The following is a 9,730-nucleotide window of genomic DNA, read 5'->3' on the forward strand; positions in this document are numbered from 1 at the left end:
GAGGAGGCTAGATATATACCTTGCTGGGGCCATTTGACCCCAGTACTCTTTCCTGCCATGGCAGGGGGTCAGACTCGATGATCTGCTCAGGTCCCTTCCGACCCTAGAAACTATTAAATGAAATACATTTGATCAGCATGAGAAGAAAAAAAGTAGGAGCAGATTCTGGCTCAAATTCATCAAGTTACTGAACCAGATGCTTAATTTTATTCACCTGAATAGTCCCGTTAAGTCAGCATTACTATGCACTTTGTTTCAGTTAGGCACCTTGCTGAATGGAGATCAGCATGATGAACACGAAGTGACATAGAGAATCCCAGCAGAAGTGAAGCTTCCAGGAAGGATTCTGGAAAAGAGTGTACCCCTAACAGTATAACCTCTGTTGTAGCATTTCTTAGTGCAACTTGTTCTCTTCTACATCCATGACAAGCACTGCACATTGTCTGCTTCCCAGTCTCTAGGCATAGTGTGTCCCCCTGAAGACACTAGGAAAAAATAAGTGTCCTCCATCTACACAGAGACATTGAACAAGCTGGTCTTTAACTTGTAATATATGTTAGGAAAATTTTAAGCAATGATGATAATAGCATAGATATCTTCGTAAAAGAATATAATAATACGAAAACCCAAAAGATATGGACAATGTCTTTTGAATGTTTTTCTAAATAGACCTATAGTAGCATTGATTAATATCAGAACAATTTCATTCTTTAATCTCCTTTATTGCCCGTATTCTTCAGTGAAAACAGGGCCACTTCAATATCATGACTCATAGTTTAAAAAACACTTTTTCTTCCCAACCATGCATCTTTGTAATGAATGTTTAGGAATCTGGCTCCTAACTTTTACATACCATAAATACAGATATGCCACCAGATGCTAAAACAACAATAATTAAAGAATAAAAATACTAACAGTTGGAATTTTACAGCTGAGGGCTACATTGAGACTATAATAAAAGATAGTTTCTCGATTCTATGGGATAAGAAAGAGAAACAGTATCCTGAAAGAAAACCTGTGAAGTTTAGTTCCTAGTTGAATTTCAGATACTTGGGGAGAAAGCAAATAAACTGAAAGGGCTTATGGGATCTTAACAGATTATTTAGGTGCTTGCTGCCTGATGATAACATTGGTTATGACACTGAATCATTATAGATATATTGATGTAATAATATCATAAGATTGCCTGATAAACACTACAGAAATACTATTTATGCCTTGGGATGCTGTGCAAGCAGCTTTTCAGTTACTTGGAAATTAAAGCAAACCCCACAGTGTATGGGATCTTGGAGAAATTCAGCCTGAGATAAGCAACCATAAGATAAAGAAAATGAAAGAACCTGATTCAAGTTCAAAGAACAAACAAGCACATACATACATAAACACAAGCATGAATGCAGTCACGCACAACCGACTTTATGGAAGGAAGATGGAGGAGGGAGAATTGGAGGCTACAGCTCAATGAAGAACCTTAATTGATTAGAATGCCCACAGCAGTAAAAGACAACTGAAAGAATCAATTAAAGATTAGAAATGCATTATGGCAAGCAGAAAACTCTTAAATAATCAAGCACAGGAAAAGAACAAAGGCAAAATGGAAAAAAAGCAAGGAGCTGACATACAGTTGCTTTTGTGCCTTTTACATTCAGTTGCTTTCCTTTCTGCTATATTCCATTTCTTCATTTAAGATTGCTCTCTGTGGCAATTAACCCCCCCCCCCCACATTAACTTAAATGCTGTGTTTAGTACGACTGTCACGTTCAAGAATACCAAGAAGGTGTGTATTACTTTCTCTAGCTCAGTCTATTGGTCATGGGAGGAGGAAAAATTCTCCTGTGAAATATGGTTTTAAAAATTTACATAATAAGGTTCTATATCACCCCTTTACACAGACATCATAAATTGCTGCAAGCGTGCTATAAGTTATCCTAACATAGTTATGTGCTAACTACTGACATTTTAGCTAGAGGTAACTCAGAGCAAGCTTTAATAAACCCTCATGAATCTCACAGGGGATTGGCAGGTATTTCTAGCTCAGGAAGAAACTCAGAGGAAGTGATAAGCAAGTTGTTTAGAGACACTATACAGGCCTAGTAATTGTATTACATTGTATAAGCCTTCCTACATCTTTGGAATTATTATTTTATAAAATATTGGTTCTATACATAAGTCAAGGTATGTGCTTTGTTTTTAAGCAAAATGCAATATATGCAGTATATGCATTTACTTAACAACAGTAATGACACAATAAGCAAAACACTTTAACTTGAGAAATTTTGATATCTGCTATACTGTAACAAGGCCCCTGCCTCATTACTGAAAAGGGGGAAAGAACCCAGGACTTGCTAACCAACCTGGCCCTTTAAACAACCTGAATGGGGAAAAGGGACCTTAAATAAGATGGCCACCTGCCCCAGGTGTAAGCTGTGATTGACAGGCCTGGGGTGGAAGTAGAGGGTCAGGTGACCCAGGGGGAGGCTTAAAATCCTAGGGCTTGACCCAGAAGGTGTAATTTAGCTGTAGGAGTTATAGGAGTCAGAGCTCTAGGGGGAGTTATTCTAGACTGCCTGGAGGAAAAGACTGTGTGTCACAGAAGGATGGAAAAGACACTGTGTGGCAAGTAATGTGACATAAGTACTTTGAACCTTTTGCATTTCTGCTACTGTGGGGTAATGTTAACCCCAGCAGGAGAACTTGTGTTTGGCAAGCCTCGGGTTTGGGAGTAGATGCTCTTACTTTTTACTTATATTTGGACTGGAGGACCAGGTTGTCTGTAAGGGATGGATTGGAGGGTGCAATCAGAGCGCTCCTAGGACCAAGAACCCTGCTGTGTTGAGTACAAACAGGAGTCCAAATACATTCAGAGGGAAGACTGTAGTGTGTCAGAGGACTGTATATCTGATGGCAAAGACTGGGGAGTGCACCTCCCATGCCCAAAAGCGGCTGGCTTAGTGGTTGAATAGCCCAGAGCCTGCAAGGGGCTAGAGCTCAAGCCCTAAGACCCCAGGGTCCTGGTGTGGTCAACTCAGCCAGATTAAAAGTGATCTCAGACCAGGAAGGGCCTGGGTTCTGACAAGGACCTGCCCCAAAACCTGTATCCTCCTCCTGAGGCCACCTCCCTATGAAACTATAGCTGTGTGTAAACAAAAGGAGAGGTGTACGTGCACAACACTTTAAAGTGAGCGAAATGCTTTTGCACTGCTTTAATGGCATTGGTGTTTGCACGCCTTAGCAGCATATTGCACATTCATTCCTGCCGCTGTAGGAAATTTGGTAGCGTAATGCACCTTAAATTACTTGGGGCACAGCAAACTAAAACTCCTTTGAGGAGTTTGAAGAGTTTTAGTTTGCTGCCCCTACAGCCATGGAGCAAAGCATCAGGCTCTGTGCAGCTCCACAGCTCTGCAGAAAGCCCTGCAACAGCCTGGGAAAGCAACTCCACCTAAAGAAAGTGGCAAGCCTGATCTTTCCCCCCCTGCCTGAGCTGCACAGGGCCCAGTGCTTCCCTGCATGGCTGCAGTGTCCTCCAGGACTGTCCAATCCAGTTGCCTGGGGGTGAGCACCGCTGCCATGAAGGGAAGCCAGCCCACACCCATGCAGCCCAGGGACTACTCCGCCCACCAGAGAGGAAGATAAGTCGATTGCATGTGTGCACAACATGGGGGTTTAATTGGCCCCAAATTGAAGTGGTGTTTTTTAAAACCCACCACTTCAGTTTAGGGCCCATGTTTTGTCTATACACACCCTAAAACATCAAGTTGTGATACGCAAGATAACCATGGGGGGAAAGACCCAGAGTGCCCAGAAGGAAGGGTGAAGATGTTAGAGCACAGTGGCAAGCCAGGCCAGCAAAATTGTCGTGCCAGTGTGAAATATTCTGGCTACATATACATAAAGCAAGACTATCAAGTTAGTCTCACTATATGCATGTCACAAAGCTTTTGAAATGCTACAGTGAAATTACAAGATGCTTTCTCTTACTATCATTATAATAATAGGCATTTATATAAATGCCTTTTATCCAGGTTTACAAAGCCCTTTAGAAGCTATATTCTACCTGCAAAAGATATCTGTCATAAATGACCAGTAACATAGTCTTATGCAGATTGTCTTATCATTCTATTCAACATTTAGTTATAGTCCATCAATGTCCAGAGGAAAGCCACTCGCATGATCAGAGGGCAAGAGAATAGGCCTAATGAAGACAGGCTGAGAGCCATGGGACTCTTCAGCCTGGAATAACACAGGCTCAGGGGGGATCTGGTGGCTACTTATAAGTACATAAGGGGTGTACATCAGAGCCTGGGAGAACATCTGTTCACCAGAGCACCCCAAGGAAAAACAAGGACAAAAAGTCATAAACTCCTCCAAGACCATTCTAGACTAGACATAAGAACAAATTTCTTTACTGTCCAAGCCCCTAAGACCTGGAATAGACTTCCTCCAGAGGTGGTGCAGGCACCTACTCTGGACTCATTCAAGAAACACTTGGATGCTTATCTTGTTGGGATCCTTTGACCCTAGCTGACTTCCTGCCCTTGGGGCAAGGGGCTGGACTTGATGATCTTCAAGGTCCCTTCCATCCCTAATGTCTAAGAAATCTATGAAATGCTTGGCAGTCATCTGAAATGAAGAAAACCACCAATTAAGGAAACATGAATGCTCAGAATAACCACATTGCATGTGCAGTATCAGTCAACTTTCATTGCTACATATACTCCACTCTAGCAAATTCCCTTTCAACTTCAGTAAATAAGTGGTTACAGTGCTCATAGCCATTTACTCATAATTACATTCAAATGAACCACCTGATTTCTTACCCGAGAATTTCACCTTCAAATGGTACATTACAGGGCTTAATTCTCCATTGACCTATATCTTGTGAAAACAATTACCCTTTTATGCAACATAGGTATAAAGCATTACCATTCTGATTTAGAAGCATTCCAAAAGCAATTTCCCCACACTTTTACACAAGTTACAAAGCAATGAAGAATCCTATCCTGTAAGGTATCCCACATACAGTACATATGAACATAGAAAGATAATATTCCTCCTATTTTGTTTCTGTGTGCACATACATACACACAAATCTTAGTCATGTGGATCCAAGAATCCACATGGCCAAGATTTAATTCAGTGAAGGCCCTTCCTATAAGAAATGAAGTATAGCTTTAAAATCTGGTAACTAGTAATGGTGAAAGACAAGGAATAGATAGGGTGACCATATATGACAACAAAATCTGGGACACTGCCCTCCACCCCCTTGCTGCCTCAGGCAGGGACAGGGCACAACTAGTATTACTATTCAGGTAGCTAAGAAGTCAGTGGCCCATTAATGACTCATTGTTTTTTACTTCACAGGTGTTAACAATGCCCCTTTTAATGGTCATTCCTATTAGCGTAGTTAGGACAATTTTGCTGTCTGCTAGGGCTTCCTATTTTACAGCTCATGTCCAGGATGCTCATTTTAATTTTTATCAGATGCCCAGGACAGGCCTCTAAAATCCAAGATAGACCACCCTAGGAATAGATATCCATTGAAAAAAGAAGATTCCAGCATCTCTCTCAAATGCAAAATCAGCACTCTTTCCTAGTCATGAAAAGGCCTATGATAATAGATTGGAAACGTGACATTTTGGGACATGAACAGACATTTAGGGAGGTTGGGGGCACTAAACAGAGTTAAAAATGTCCACCCAATCTCAGGTAAATCAGAATGGTGGGGGCTAACAAGGGGCTGTAGGGATGAGGGCAAGCAGGCATGGGGGGGTTAGGGGATCAGGGGACAGGTGGGATCTGTGGGGGAATTGGGGGGATCAAGGTGACTGGTGGGGTCCATAGGGGATAAAACAGGCAGGCAGTGTAAACAGGGGGGGATTAAATTGGGAAAATTGAGGAGTAGGCGGGTGGATGGAGGGCAAGTGGGGTCTGTGAAAGGACTGGGGAAGCAGGCAGAATAAGCAGGGGGACTGGGGAAATTGAGGGGACAAGCAAGGGGGCAGGCAAGGACTGCAGGAGGGGAGACAAGCAGAGTCTGCAGGGGGGAATTGATGGGGGCAGATGAGGTCCATGGGAGGGATCAGAGAGGGCAGGGGAAATTGTGGGGGCAAACAGGATCCATGAGGGGAATCAGGTGGGTAGGCAGGGTCTGTGGGGGGTTTGGAGGGTAGGCAAAGTATGTGTGAGTTTGGTGGGGTCCAAAAACATTTGGTGGGATCAGAGGGGCTTGTGCGCTCCATGGGTGGGGAACTGAGGGGGTCTTTCCCACGCCCTCGAGACTAGAGGCTATTCTGAGCTCCCCAACCTCCCACCTCCAGATGAACACCACCCTCCCCATAATGTCTTCCCCATCCCCAACCCAGACCTGCTTGATTAGATCCTGGCACTGGTGAACACTGGTAAAACCAGCACCAGGAGTGGTTTGTGGGATGGGGAATTGGGCTGGCTTTTCTGCAGGGGGTAGGGGTGGTAAAAGGGCCAGGAGAATAAAAATAGCCTGAGGCCAGGGAGGGGGGCTAGGAAAAGCACAGCCTCAGGGCTGGGACCAGACGCTGGGTTTTCCTAGCCATAGGATTGCAATGAGAACTGTCCAGAAGTTCAGGACAGTTAGATCAATCTAAAAATAGCCAACCCAACATAAGTTAGACTACCTTGGAAGCAGGTTTAACTTAGATCAGTTCAGCCATTTTAGACTGATCTAAATGCCCTGAACCTCCGTACAGTTTGCATGTAGATCCATCTAACTAGTTTAACGTCCATAGCTGGGTGAACTAAGTTAGTCTGCATGGCCATTTTTAATGCACTTTAGCCTCCCCAAACAGCTGTACCCAGCCTTTAACTACAGCTATGCAGCAGTTACACAGGTTTCCCAAAGTCAGTGTAGAAAGATTATTTTTATTCCACCATCAAATATCTTGTGTTTGTCAATATGTTGCAGGAAATTGGTTGTCAATGCACTTTAGAATGTTTGTAGCATGTTTTTTGCTACAGCATTGCATCTTACATTCTTGGTCTTCAAAGTGAGGTGCCTTAATTACCATGCATTTCTCTGTACAGTGAAAGCCACAAAGCACTCCAAAAGTAAGTCAGAAAACTATTTTCCATGCACAAAATCATGGCATTATTATGGGTACAAAATCTCTGTTAGATAAATGTAGAAAACTCAAAATATGATGACTTACCATTTTTCTCTCCCTGGAGTAAATATACTTGGTGCTTGTTATCAGGACAGTTTGGCTTTGCAGAAGAAAGTGATAAAACATTGGAAAGTATTTTTTTTAAGTGTCTGAAATGTGTATGAAGTCCGGTTTCAGTGAAAATGCATAATAAGCAAATACAAAATGGTTTGAAAATGTATAAAGACTTTAAGACCCTGATTCAGCAAAGTTCTTTAGCAAGGCTTAGAAAATGTAAGGCCATGCATTCTCATAGTAAGAATTTCTTCAGTAAGTAGGGAGCTTATCAATTAGAAACAACTGAAAAGAGAAGGAGCCCAGTCTACTAAGTTATAAAATCAGTATGATCAGCCCTAGAAAAAGGCAAGTGCAGGATGAATAAGAAGTGTTTCCTTCATAAAAAATAGCAGTGTGATTATATAAGGCATTGATAAGACCTCACCTGGAATACCAGTAAAGTTCTGATCAGCCATGTATGAGAAAGATGAACAACAATTGGAATGGATAAAATGAAAGGCTACCAGGATGATCAGGGAAACAGAGGAAATCATATAAAAGGAAAATAAAAGGGTTTGCCTTCTTTCACATAGCAAAACAAAGGCTGAGAGGGGATCAGATTGGTGCTGAAAAATACATGGCCTGGAGCAGGGAAGGGCAGAGATTGGAGGGGGGAAGGGGATAAATACCAGGAAGAAAAAGAAGCATTTAAGATGACAAATGCTAGAACAAAAACAAAGAAGTATAAACTGGTCATAAATTAAATATACACTGGAAATCAAAAGAAGACTTCCAACCAACAAATCAGTGAGATTCCGGAACAGATTTTAAAAATAGAACTTGACTGTTTATGAGAGAATTTATATGAAGCACCTGCTTTTGATAACTGGGGACTGAACTCAGTGACCAAAGTGATCCATTCCACTCATTTGATGCTACATTCTTAATGTCTTAAGATTTATATGCAATGAAACCTAAGCATGAGTTTAAAGATCCACCCAAAAGGAGGAGTACCCTGCACTGGTCTGGACCAGTAGGGAGCGAACCAGGAAAGTCAAGGCTGTGACTGAACTCCAAGGGTGTGTCCACACATGCAAGCACATGCACTTGCAGCAGCTCAAATAGAAGTGGTGCAAATTTGAGTCGGGGCTTTTTGCTTCAGCACACATGCTCGGACACGCACTTTGGTGTGGAGCAAATTGTGCCACTTGGGGCAAAATAACCCTGCCTGACTCCTCCTGGATCTGCAGCCAGGGGAAGCTAGAGCCTGGGGCCAGCACCTGTGGTATAAAAAGTCAACCTGGCAAGTAGCTTAGGGCTACTAGCTCTCAGGAGCTTCTGGGGCCCAGCCAATTGGTACCTGGGGACACTACCCCTTGTGCCAGCTGGACTGCTGAAGCAGCCCTGAGAGTTCCCTGCAGCAGTCTGGCAGTGGGGGCTGCTGCCTGGCTGTGACCTGCTGTGCCCCTGCCAGGGACTGCACACCAGTAGAGGTATCTGCCCTTCTGGGCTAGCTGCCAGTGGACTGTGGTTGCAGGGTTGGCCTCTGTGCAGCACTACTGCCATGTGTGCCCCCTGCCCGGCCATCTGGGCAGCTATTACCCAGAAGATGTTCCAGGTGTGGTGACCTGGTTTGAACTGTCAAAGCAGGTCCACACGGCCCATTTGGCCAGGAGGTCAGCCACAGCCAGATGGGTCCAGGGTGCCAGCTCTGAGCAAGCAGGGTCCTGCCATTGGCCTCCCTAGCAGGAATTATGGTGTTAACTATTGCAAAACTGAAAAATCCATGATAAAAAAAATCCCAAAGTCACTCTGTAAAATACCCCCAAATCCATATTCCTCCATAAGTAAAACAAAAGACCACTATAAAGAGAGAGAGAGACAGAGACAGCGATCAGTTGGACAATGAATTCATGAATGCATATTTTGCTGTCTCCCACAGGTCGATGGCCCTTACACAAGGGGTTTGGCCCCCCAACATGGGGTTCTGCGCTGACACAAGGGATTTGACCCCCCAACAGGGGATTCAGCTGCTACACAAGGGGTTCGGCCCCCATACAAGGGGTTCAGCCCTCCAAAAGGGGGTTTGGCCCTCAAACAAGGGGTTCAGACCCCACACAAGGGATTCAGCTCCCACACAAGGGCTATGGCCCCCCAACAAGGGGTTTGTCCCCCCAACAGGGGCCAAATGGCTCCTGCAGGGGCTACCACCCCCCCTGCAAGGCCCACATGCCCCCCCAGCCCTCCAATTGCTGCCTCACCTGGCCCCATCCCCCACCAGCTGCTGCAGCCCCCAATGGATGTCCCACCCAGCCCCACCCCATTCCCCTAGACCTCCAAATGGCTTCCCCACCCAGCCTCCCCACCAACGTCCACCCCCAGGCCTCCAAGGCTACCCCCACAATCCCAGGCACCATCACGTAAAAAAAAAAAAAAACCAGAAAAAAACAGGAAAAATGGGGGAAAAAAGCCTCTGTTTAACTTAGAAGCAGGGGTGGGGGGGCTCCAGGGCCCCTTGGCAGATCCCCCCCAGGGCTGCAGGGGGGCAGCAGGGG

Source organism: Crocodylus porosus, unplaced genomic scaffold (genome assembly GCF_001723895.1).
Source record: "Crocodylus porosus isolate Cpor-Errol unplaced genomic scaffold, CroPor_comp1, whole genome shotgun sequence".
NCBI classification, from domain to species: domain Eukaryota; kingdom Metazoa; phylum Chordata; order Crocodylia; family Crocodylidae; genus Crocodylus; species Crocodylus porosus.